We start from the raw sequence: 12374 nt of genomic DNA, 5'->3' as shown, positions 1-12374 counted from the left end.
TAGTCTTACACCCAGAAGGTAGGATGCAAATGCTCTAATAAATAATTGTAAATAAATCTGTGGGCTCTGCCCCGCAAAGGCTTATGCCACAGAAGTTTTTGTTTTTTTAAAAAAACTTTTAAGACATCACAGCAGCCTCTGTTGTATACAGGCTCTTCCATATATTTCATTGTGTGCCTAATTCAGTTTCTTTACATATTTGTGCAAAAATGCCAGGTGCAAAGTAGACATCAAAGGCAGCGCCCAGTGACTTCCATTTAATCTCTCATTTGTGCACAGGTAGAAGCTTTTATTTCTCATTGCCAGGTGTGACATGTATTCCTGAGGAAGTGAGTGCTGCTGTGCTTGTGGGCCATTTAAATCTTCAGAAGTAAAAGCACCGGGTCAGACTAGACAAGTAACAAGGTTAATCAGTTTGAATTAATGACTTTTGTTTTAATCTGGTTCAAAATAAAGCTGTGGCCAGAGGCCTTTGGCTTTACCTATATGTCAGTGTCAGGACAGTTGTTTCAGGGCAGCTGGGAGAAGAGATGAGATGGCACTCATCAGTGGATAATTGGACTGATTGCAAAGTCATCCGACAGGGCGGCCACATCAAGGAGCTGTCTTCGAAGGAAACTCCAAATTGGCCCTCTCTGTGTATTTCTCTGAATGGATTTTAGCCCAGAGTGCTTTTCAGATCATCAATGAACCGAAGACTTTCATGTGGCGTAAATACAAGATGTGCGAGGCCTTGGAGTTTGGGATTGAAGTTGGTACTCCAAAACTGCCTCAGGTGCAGTCACTATGCAATTGTAATATGGCTGCAGACAAGGAATCGGTAAAACAGGGATGCATGTCTCGATTACTACAAAGTGTTTTATTGGGGGCCACCCTTGAGCCTGGTCCTGATACTCTTGCAGATGCACAATGTTGCACCTAGGCTGCTGGTGGGGACAGACTCCCTCCAGCTCCAGCAAAAGGTTTCACTGGCCAGCCATATGCTACCAGGCCAAGCTTATGGTTTGTGTATTAGTCCACAAGGCATTTAACAGCCCCAGGATGCAATGATAGGGCAGTTCCTCCAGTGCCAATCCTATAGGATAGCCTAGTAGCTTTGGGGAACCTATCTTAACCCTTTATTTCTGCTGCTTCCACCTCCTTATCTGTTAGCTAAGGCAAGGGATGTGGAAATGAGACATATTAATTCAAATACTGGTTTAACTAATCCTATACCTAATGTAAACTAACACTGCAGAATTTACTTTCAATGGTCACATCTAGTTCTGGAAGCTCCAGGCAGATGGATGAAGGCCGCATGGCTATTTTTAAGGGCTTAGGATCCACATTAACCTTAAAAGACAGCTGACAGTTTTCTGCCAATCAGAAGCCAGGTCACTTATGCCAGGTACAGATCCACCTTTTGATGATTTGGGATGTGGCTATCTCACGGTCAATTATCCTTGGGAATCCTCTATCTCTCTGGTAGACAGCTTTAATCAGTAACTTGTGGACATGACTTCTCTACATACATATGAAGGAGAGCTGGACAATCTTAAAAAAAGAGAAAACAAATAATTAAATGGATGAGGAGAAGAAAGCTTGGGATGATAAGACAGTAAAGATGGTGTCTGAAAGTCCTTCCAAGGGAGAGCATTCACAAATAGGGTAGCGTAGTCGAAAAGGCCCTGTCCTGTACTCATCAACCCCTGCATCTCTGCCAGAGGGAGACACCTCTGGTGATGAATTAGATATGATCAGTGCTTTTTGTGATGGAACTCGCCAGTACTATCACCTCTTTTTTGTTGCCAGTGGCAGCCATTTTGTGCTGATAACTGCAGCACTTTTATCAAGACGTGAGTACTGTACCAACACTCATTCTCTCCCCCCCCCCAAATATGCACTGGATATGGTGAATTAGACATGTGCTATAGCCTCTAAAAGCAGAGAGAAACTGATTAAGAACTACTGAATTGATTAATTGCACTTCAACAATTTTACATATTGCAAAGCCTCAGTGAATATGCACTCCTGGGGTTCCTGAAAGAAAAACACATTTCATCTTATGTAGGAAAAGGTATGTATATGTTAGTAAACGAAGCTTCCACTCCTCTGGTGGAAGAAAAGCAATGTATTCAACCACATTATGGTCCATTTTTATTCTGGAGGATGTAGATTTAATGCAGGGATGTGGAATTTGAAGTGTCCACCAGAAACGTATGTCCCCAGCTGACTCCATGTTCTGGTCTCCAGAGCTCCTGAGCATTGTGTAAAACCAGGGCTGGGGCTGATTGAAACCCTTATGAACTGGAATACGTCAAATGTGGACTAGATTCCTTAACATTACAGTGATGGAGGTTTGCATTCATATGTGTGCTGCGACCACCACAGACCTCCAAGTGTCCCTATTTTCCAGGGATAGCCCTGATTTAGAGACGCCGTCCCAGTTTCTGATTTGATCCTGGAATGTCCCACTTTTTCTTAGGATGTCCCTATTTTCATTGGAGAAATGTTGGAGGATATGGAGTTATCTGACCCCCGAGCCGTCTGAAGGCAATTCTGTATAGGGAAGGGTTTCTTTTATTTTAAATGTTTAATATTTATTATGTTTTTATATATGTTGGAAGTTGCCCAGAGTGGCTGGGGCAACCTAGTAAGATGTGTGGGGTGTAAATAGTAAAATTATCATTATGGAGTGGGACGTCCCTATTTTCATTGGAGAAATGTTGGAGGGTATGCCACCAATATGGGAATGAAACTGCTTCACATTGGCCATGGGAGTTGTGGTGGGGCACTTACATGCTTCTTTCTATAGACCAGTGCTTTTTCTGGGGAAATGCAGGGGTACGCATATGAGTAGGACAATGAGAGTACCCCTAAAGATTTATTTATTTTTTAGAAAAAAAGCACTGCTATAGACTATCATTCAGAAAGGCCCTATTTGTCATAGCTGTTTAGGGTTGGGATCCTAGTGCCTTCTGCATGCCACAGATGATGACCCTGTTCAGCTATGGCTGATAGGGGCTTATAGAATAGTCTGCTGGGGGGAAAGATAGGATAAAAATATTGAACCAGGAACAGCACAAAATGAGGAAAGGAACAAAATGGATCCCGTACTGCCAGTCAGCCCAACTTGAAGAGTTAGGATGAAAAAGAAGAAACCAAACTGTATTAATCGAAGTTCAATACCTCAAGGGACAAATGATTCTCATGCTTGAAAGAGATTTAACTCTCCCCAAACAGTAATCTCGCTCCTGCACAGCTAATGAAAATAAGAGCTAGCTATCAGCCAAGAAGGAACAGTTCCCATCTTCTGAGCTCTACAGCCACTCAGAAACTGGAAACTTTAATTCCACCAAGTCTCCTGTAACTACAATATGCAAGTGTTCACGTTTGGATGTTAACCTTTAAACCAATAGGGATTATTCTTTTTTAAAGGACTGTTTTTGAATGCTCCTGTTCACTGCTATTTTTCTTCAGCAGACATGGAGGCTAAATCACCGCTTAAATATCTTGTAGGTTTTTCTTGGCAGAATTTGAGTGTGCATGTATGGAACCACTTCAAAAACAAAAGTCCCTTTTGGAGTATCAGATGGTGTTTATTCTGATATGGAAATCTGCAGGAAGCTACCTTCTAAATGCTTTGTTAGTTTTAGAAAATATTCCTAATGTTTCACATTTTTTTAACCCCCTTAATGCCAATAGTATTGTAGCAGCTGCTTGGAATTCAAGAGGAATGTAACTCTGGTTCAGAAAGAGTAGTTTTCTCAGAATTACACACACATTCTTGTGTGTGTGTGGCATCAAGAATTAAAGCAGTGGGAGCATAACTTTATTTCTAATGTTGGTATATGTTTATGAAGGTCAGCACAGAGTATAATGGCGTGGTCAAGTGTCAATTCACCTCAGTGCTGAATGGCAGGCTCCATACATAGAGAGATGTAAATACAGAGATCTTCATTTCAACAGTGTTGGTATATTCGTGACATGGTTATCAATCCATCTATTTTGAAGAAACGGCAACCTATGATAAGGAATATGGTTGAATAAATGGTGACTATGTTTCTTCGTTCATTTACGCAAAATCTTCTGACTCTTTCTCTGGTTTAATTTAAACTAGAATGAATTAATTAAAAATGGAACTATCTGTAACTGGAATGAATCATGTTCTAATTCCTGAATTCACAGTGCAATGATAATGTTTTATTTATTATAACTATTTATATAATGCATGTCTGAATACAAGGTCTTCCAAGGTGGCATACACCAAAGAACCTTTGCAAAACAAAACACACAATAAAACAATATGTTAATAAATCTGCTCATAAGGATACTTCATGTGGAGTAGCTGGGAGGTTGTGTGAGAGAGCAGTCTAGCTGGATGAGCTTGTGGTGACTTCTTTGATTGCTGGGCTGTATCTACACTGCCCTGTTAAACATTATTAGAACAATATTAGATATGTCATTCTAAAACAGGGCATACTAGTTAATTACCGTACTATTTCGTGTATAACATGCCCCCATGTATAAGACGACCACTTTTTTGTGTGAATGCAACACAACTTGGGGGGGGGATTGCCCACAGTTGTTGGGCTTTTTTGGGGGGGTCGCCAATCATATGCACACTCGCCGACAAAAGTCCACTGCCACACTCAACGCAACCACAGCAAATTGAAAGCACACCTCGCTGATGCCATAGCCTGCCAAAAAATTGCCACAGTCACAGCCAATTGTCACCAGGCCTTGCCGCAGCAACCTATAACACGCTGCTGCCACCAATTGCCCATCCCCCCTCTGCTATCCATGTATAAGAATGCAATTTTGCCTATTATTTCTAAGGAAAAAGTATCATCTTGTACACACACAAAAACAGTAATACATTTTTTACCTGCTGCACCCTCTAGTGTCAAATTTTTATAATGTATTATAAACATTAAACGTAAGACATCATGTGTCCATATATGTTATAATAACCATTCCTTAATCCTTACTTAACATTAAAAATCATGAGTGTAGATTCACCTCTGTTCCCCTTCTCATTTTTCTCCTAAAAGGCAGTTGTTGGTTCTAGGGATGTGGGAGAAATTCAGTTTGGTTCACTTCCTGAAACCATTACTGTATGAGCTACAATGGCTGACCATGTGTCTTATGAGCCCAATTTAAAGTGTTGGTTCCAACCTTCAAAGAATTAAGTGGTTTCAATTGGACTTATTTTAATGACCATCTGCACACATATCAACCTCCCTTTTAGGCCTGCCTGCCACCATTGCTGTCAGAGGAATGGTGGGAGGAACCAGTTGGGGAACCCACCAAAGCGAAGAAGGCTCAGAGCCCTGGGAGTGGTGGTCAGATGGTGATGAGTGGTCAGAGAGAGAAGACTAGGAAGAGGACGAGTTGGAAGCCGAGGAAGCAGAGATGAATCAGGCTGGTAAAGAGTCAAGGGTGTCTCTCCCTCCTACTGTGAAAAGCTCCCCTCTCTCCTTGTCTCCTGGAACCAGAAGAGGCATGAAAAGGGTGGAGGAAAGGTTGGCTTCATGCAGGCACAGCCTCCGATTTCTTGGGGAAAGCTCTGGAGAGGAGAGAACTTTGATCGCTGTGAGGAGATGGGACTTTCCGTCTTGGCAGCTTTTCCATGGGGAACCTACTGGGGATGAGCTGCTCTGCTCATTAGGCCTGATACTCTGCCAAGTCTGTGCAGATTGTGTTCTTGCTGATAAAGAGTTAACTCAAACTTGTGCGTTGTGATTTACTGCCAGCTCACTCCCTACAACTGCTAGGGATTTTGGCAGGCAAGAGAATGAGTGGGGAACTTCTCTGTGGTGGATCCCATGACTCTGTATCTCGTTGCCAGGTGACCTCCATAAAATGACCACACTTCAGGCCTTCGAAAAACCTTAAACGCCCACTTATTTTCAGAGGCCTACACATGAAGGCTCTATTATTCTAATACTGTGCTTCTTTGGGGCTGTTAAACCTGCTGAGATTGTATTGTCCTTGTAGCAGGATATGTATTTTTTTATTGTTGGTTTTCATTAAGGCTGTGGCATACTGCTTACTTTTTTTGGTGTTTTACTGTGTTACTTTTGGAATTTGTATTTCATTTATTATTCTAGTAAGCTGCTTTACTGAGTTTGACTCATACAAGATCAGGATGAGGGGCAGATTGGCAATCACTCTAGAGTCTAATGGATATAATAGAATTTCCTTAGCTCATAAGATTAAGACTTTTAACATAGCCAATTAATGAATATTTATTGATAAGTTTTATAGGTTTGTACACTGCACAATACACAAAGTGGTATTTTTATGACAGCATGCACGCCCACACAATAACACCCCAAAATGTCTCAACTCAGACTACTGGCGTTGACTTGGCAGCAGTGGATTCGTGAATGAAGTCCATTAACTGTTGCTACTTGAGCTACAGTTTCTACCTTAAGTCTTTCCAGTCTATCAGACTCCACTTTTCTTTCTGCTTTCTATTCCTAGTTCTGCCTGCACTCGTTCAGAAGTAATTGTGTTTTCTAAAGAAATACATCAGTGTCTTCTGTCTGCCTAATTTGTACATCAAGGAAGCTTCTGTAGGGAGTCTATCTTGCCTGAAAGCTTTTTTCCTTATTTTCCCCCCTTGTAATTTGAATTTGATTGGTTAAAACTTGCTACATAAAAATAAAATAAAAAGCTCACCTAAATTTAATTTCATAGGCTTCTTTTTTTGGGGGGGAGGGGGAAGCTTGGATGTTTAGGATGTGAAATGTATTGCTATTTCTCTATTAGAAATGTAACATGTAGGACACAGCCTGCCCCCACCTCCCAAAATGCAGTTAGCCTCTTCTGTCTCTCTCTCTGTGTGTGTCCCCCATGTTGCCACAGTCTTTTTGTGGGGAGAGTATCTCCAGTTTTGTCCTGCCTGTGAACTTTTCACCAATAACTGGGGTCCAGAATGGAGTACAAAGGAAAACTTGAAATCCTGGACCTTATTGATGAGAATTCCACCCACCCATCCATAACAGTTATACATCCTGTGTCAGAACAGTAATTTTAAAGCTGATCTTTATTTTATTTTTAAAAGGGAAAAAAGACTGTTCTAAACAAAACAGATCTCTCTTGAAACCAACTTGCAGCAGCACAACGAGTGTACTATTATGTATGTTTCATAAATCCCGAGTTCACTGTACAAAGGTGGGGAATTTCATTTCAGCAGAAACATCGCCAGTGAGGTAGGTTTTGCCTGCCTGGAATGGATAGGACAAAGGCGAGTTGGGGGGTGGGTGGAGGGGGGGTGGGGAGTACGGCAAGCTCTTCAAGTCTGCATTAGAAGGCCACCGTTTTCCTGGATGGTCTGCCGTAAGTGTGGTGTGTGCTTTCAATAATTAGTATCCTGAACAACTCCAAGATGATTGTTGACACAGCTGTTGTTGTTTAAGGTAGCAGACACATCAATGGCCAGGCAGTAGGTATTGATTTGTGCAGTGACATCCTTCTTGCCGTGTCATCTGAGTGAAAGAAGCCCCCAAATTAACCAATAATAAAGTGTTAGAAGTTGCAGTAGCTGCCTCTTGGGACTTGTTCTGGAGGAGGGTAGATACCCCTCCTCTCCCCACAGCCATCAATCCTCCTTGAAGGGACTGAGTGTGGCTCTGAATTGACCCAAGCCAATGCAAGTCCAAGAGACGTAAAGCTGTTGGTCCTTGCTTTTACTGTATATTGTCTCTTCTTGCAGCATTAAGGATGGGAGAGTGGGAGGGGAGAAACACTATATTCTATTATCGTTGGGCATTTAATAATGTTTTGTGCATCTTAAGAAAACAGAACGTCCTGAATAGAATGGCAGCCTTATTGAAACTGAGTGCTGGATATCTCAGGTATAACTTGGTTTTGCTTTAACTTCTTTTGTACAGTCTCTTTTTTCTTTTCTTCCTGGCCTCTGACTTTGCAGCATTTCTGCTCAAAGTGACAGGCAGTGAACACATATAATGGAGATGTTAGAACACTGAAATGGATGACTTTAATAACAAGTGTTAATCAAAGGTACTTTAGCATGGATTCAAATGAAAACCACCTACATCATGACAAAACGTGTTTCCAGTTCTGGAGTTGGAATGCTTATACAGAACATACTCTGGCTCCAATTCTATCGCCTTAAGAAATATTACAATAATGTTGAATTTAATGTGGAATAGTTCTTCACCAGGCAGGTTCATAAGTAAGAATTACATATATTCCCATATCGTTGTGGAATAATCTATAGATAATTGGTTTAAACACTAAGATACGCACACCTTACTTATATTTAATCACAGTCTCTCCTAAACATCTGCAACCGTATTTTCACACAGGTCGAGATCTGCATTTATTGATACAGTAAAACTTCACAAGTACGACTTCTATGAAGGAAATGTCAAGGGGATCTTTTTCAACTTCCTCATGTAATTCTGAGTTAATGTTATTTGCTTTGGCTGTTATTTGCAGCACAGGATGACACACTAGAAAAGATCAGAGTGTTTTAAAGGTATGATATACCACTTAAGATGCAATATAAGAAGAATTTCATTTTAAGTGTTTATGTTTAGAAGTATATCCTTGAGTTAAATGTTTGATGTACAAATAAAAGAGAAAATGCAGCCTAACAATCTGTAGATTTCTTGAAGACACTCCTAATGGAGGCAGAGATCACATCAATTTTATAAGGTCCCAATGGTATTCACTCTATTTCAGAATGAGTGAAAATATATGTGGTGTCTTTGAAAAGTTCCAAATGAAGGGGGGGGGGACCAATGTACATTTATTTATATTTATATTTTCTAATTGAGCAAGTCATTTAAACACTTTACAATTGCTCTAGAATGATGGTAGGTGGAAACTGCTTTTTTTTTTTGCTTTGATATAAAAGATGTAGCAGCTAAAAGCTATTAAAAATTGGTTACTAATTAAAATTTATCTGCACAGATTGGACTGGTTTGCAAATGAAAATCTGAATATATATTTTTACATTGTGGATTTGCAAAAAGTCTCTGGAATATCTTATTTATGATTAAATCATACATTCTGAAGAGGATTAAAAATGTCAATGACAAAGGGTGATATTAAACTGTTTTACACAGAGTAGATCCATTAATTCAATGGGTCTACTGTGAGTAAAACCTAGTTGAAAACCACTTACACTGTTTTTTTTTTTTGTGAAAAATGAAAGGCACTGTTTAAGAAAAAGGTACCAACTGAAGGTATCTCCCACTCCTCTTTCCCTGTGTTGTTCCAAGGATTCTTGTGACTTCTGCACATCTGCAGGCAATTTCAAGGGTTGTGGGGGCAGAAAGGGGTATAGCTCTGTTGTGCACATGCAGGGTTGCCACTGATGGGACTCACCCACCCTTTATTTTTAATATTTCCTCAATATTATTATTTTTTAATCCCCATTTATTGCTGTAACTATTGGTAGTTTATTTTTCAGCAAAAGGTTCACATTTAACATTATGCTGTAATCTACTCATGCATCTTGGAGAAGTCTCACTAAACACAATAGTCATGCATAGGATTGCACTGTCCCTGTACAGTGCTACCTCGGTTTAAGAACAGTCCGGTTTAAGAACGATTTGGTTTACAAACTCTGCAAAACCGGAAATAGTGTCTTGGCTTGAGAACTTTACCTCGGTCTAAAAATGGAATCTTAACGGTGGAAGGGCACTGGTGGCGGGAGGCCTCATTAGGGAAAGCGCACCTCGGTTTAAGAATGGTTTTGGTTTAAGAACGGACTTCCGGAACTCATTAAGTTCGTAAACCAAGGTACAACTGTATAGCTAAACCCAACAGGGTTTGACTGGCACTCTCTTCAAGCCCCACTAATGACAGTGACGGGAGCGAGGCAGCAGTAAATCACACTGTTCAAGTTGGAGTTAACTCTTTATTAGCAAGAGCACGATCCACACAGACTTGGTAGAGTGGCAAATGGGCAGAGCAGCTCATCCCAATGGGCAGAGCAGCTCATCCCTGGTAGGTATGGGCCCATGGATCAGTGGCTGAGACTGAAAGTCTCCGCCTCTCGAAGGTTTCTTCCCCAAGCAATTGTAGACTGAGCCTGTGTGAAGCCAACCTCTCCTCTGCCCTTTTCATGCCTCTATTAGTTCTGAGAGACAAGGGGGAGGGGAGCCTGTTGCAGCAGGAGAGAGAGACACCCGTGATTCTGCACCAGCCTCTGCCTCTTGGCTTCCCTCATCTGGAGATGCCAATAATTGAACATGGGACCTACATTGGCTCCCAGTACGTTTCTGAGCACAATTCAAAGTGTTGGTGCTGACCTTTAAAGCCCTAAGCAGCCTCAGCTCAGTATATCTGAAGAAGCATCTCCACCCCCATCATTCAGCCAGGACACTGAGGTCCAGTGCCGAGGGCCTTCTGGCGGTTCCTTCACTGCTATAAGTGAGGTTACAGGGAACCAGGCAGAGGGCCTTCTCGGTAGTGGCGCCTGCCCTGCGGAATGTCCTCCCAGTAGATGTCAAGGAAATAAGCAACTATCTTACTTTTAGAAGACATCTGAAGGCAGGGAAGTTTTAATGTTTGAAGTTTTATTCTGTTTTTAATGTTCTGTTGAAAGCTGCCCAGAGTGGCTGGAGAAACCCAGCCAGATGGGCGGGGTATGTGTGTATAAATAAACAAATAAACAAATAAACAAATAAATATTCTGCATGCAAAGCAGATGCTCTACCACTGAATCATGGCCCTTCCCTGTGCAAAAGAGTACAATATAGAGGAACAAATTTGGGGTCATCTTGAATCTTTTCATTAAAACAACAAAACAAAGGTTGTGTGTCTGCAGATATTGCAATGGAAAATGTGATAAGCCAATATAGGGTGAGGGTTATACTTGTTATGGAGGGGGGAACTAGGGACCCTGGTCCCTAATGTTTTGCTACTTAATTTCTTTACATACTTTCTTGTATGCAGAAAGTAAATCCACATGTCTGCAGTGGTAACAGGCAATACCTTCCACTACTGGCTGCGTACAGAAATCAATACCAAAACCTTATGAGCATTCACTCTGCCCAATTTAATAGAAAATATGTCCTACTTCTACAGCTTTTGCAGCCTTGTTTGAGCACTGAGGGCATCGAAGTCTGGATACACATTTTATTGAATCATATCTCCAGCAATGTCTTCATATATATATTTTAAAAGGCAGGGAAACACTCCGAACTTCCACACTGAAACAACTAAAAGATGCACACAAAGTCAATGTTTTCACTATTAAAACAGCAACAGGATATGTGGACAAGTATCTGTATGAATGTTGAACAGCTGTGTTACTTTTGGAAAAGGGACATTAATTCCTAATATCAAGCCAGTTTATATCTTTCTCTATCACCTACATAGAACACAGTGACGATGTAATTGGCCCTGCTTGCAATAAAGACAATACTACATTGTTAATCCAGACAACAGCTTTTAAGAGATCCTATCAATGTATATTACTTATTTTACCTTCTATTAAAATAGGCCAGTGGTGCAAATGTTTTATCAGATTTTCCTCCCCTCCTCTTTTCTGGATGCATTTTTAAAAGAGATAATCTTTAGCAACACATCACTTCTTTTTCCCTTTTTTATACAAGAAAGTTTAATTTCTGTTTAAAAATGAATGTGGACATCCTGGTCCAATGTCTAAAAGAAAGTGAGCTGGATTGAAAACAGCTGTCATTCTGGTAAACTAAAGAAACCAATAAATAAATCAAGAACAATATTTTTCCATCCCTGATGGGTTGCATCAGAACAGTGAGATAGCAGGATACCACTGGCTCTGTCTTATTATTTTATTTAAAATGTTTATAATCCACTGTCATGAGTAAAGCTCACTCAAGGCGGCGTACATTCTAAAAGATAAAAATAAAATCTTCAACAATTATGCAATATAAAAGCTCCCATAAAACCATGACCTTAATAAAAGCCAGCAATTATTGGGTAATAACTAACCTCGTCGTTGTATAGTCATTTATGAAAAGGGATGCACTCTCTATTGAAATCGAGCTCTTAGATGTATTAGGGGCAGAAGGCCAAGGTGACCACATGCATAGCTGCCTTGATGGGGGGGAACCAAAGCAGCTGTCCCTTCCCTGCTAGTTTCTATCAGCCAAGAGGAGCAAGGCTCCAGAGCGCAAGTAGATGCCTGACTGATCCAAGCACCTTGTCCTCATCCTCAGGCTGTACTAACTGAAGCTCATCCAATGTAATAGGACTAGACAGTGCTATGGACACCCCTCTAGATCCATCTGCTGTAACAGTGGAGGCAAGGTCCTGGCAGATGCAAGCGATTTTAACCTCAAAATGCTTTGCAAACAAGTTACGGCAAGCTACCATCAGTTCTGTCACTGTATAAGCTGTTGTGGACCTTGGGGTCTCAGATTTCA

This window comes from Podarcis raffonei, chromosome 7, assembly GCF_027172205.1.
Source record: "Podarcis raffonei isolate rPodRaf1 chromosome 7, rPodRaf1.pri, whole genome shotgun sequence".
NCBI lineage: Eukaryota > Metazoa > Chordata > Lepidosauria > Squamata > Lacertidae > Podarcis > Podarcis raffonei.
The sequence above is the reverse complement of the archived record's forward strand: the minus strand, read 5'-3'. Positions refer to the sequence as shown.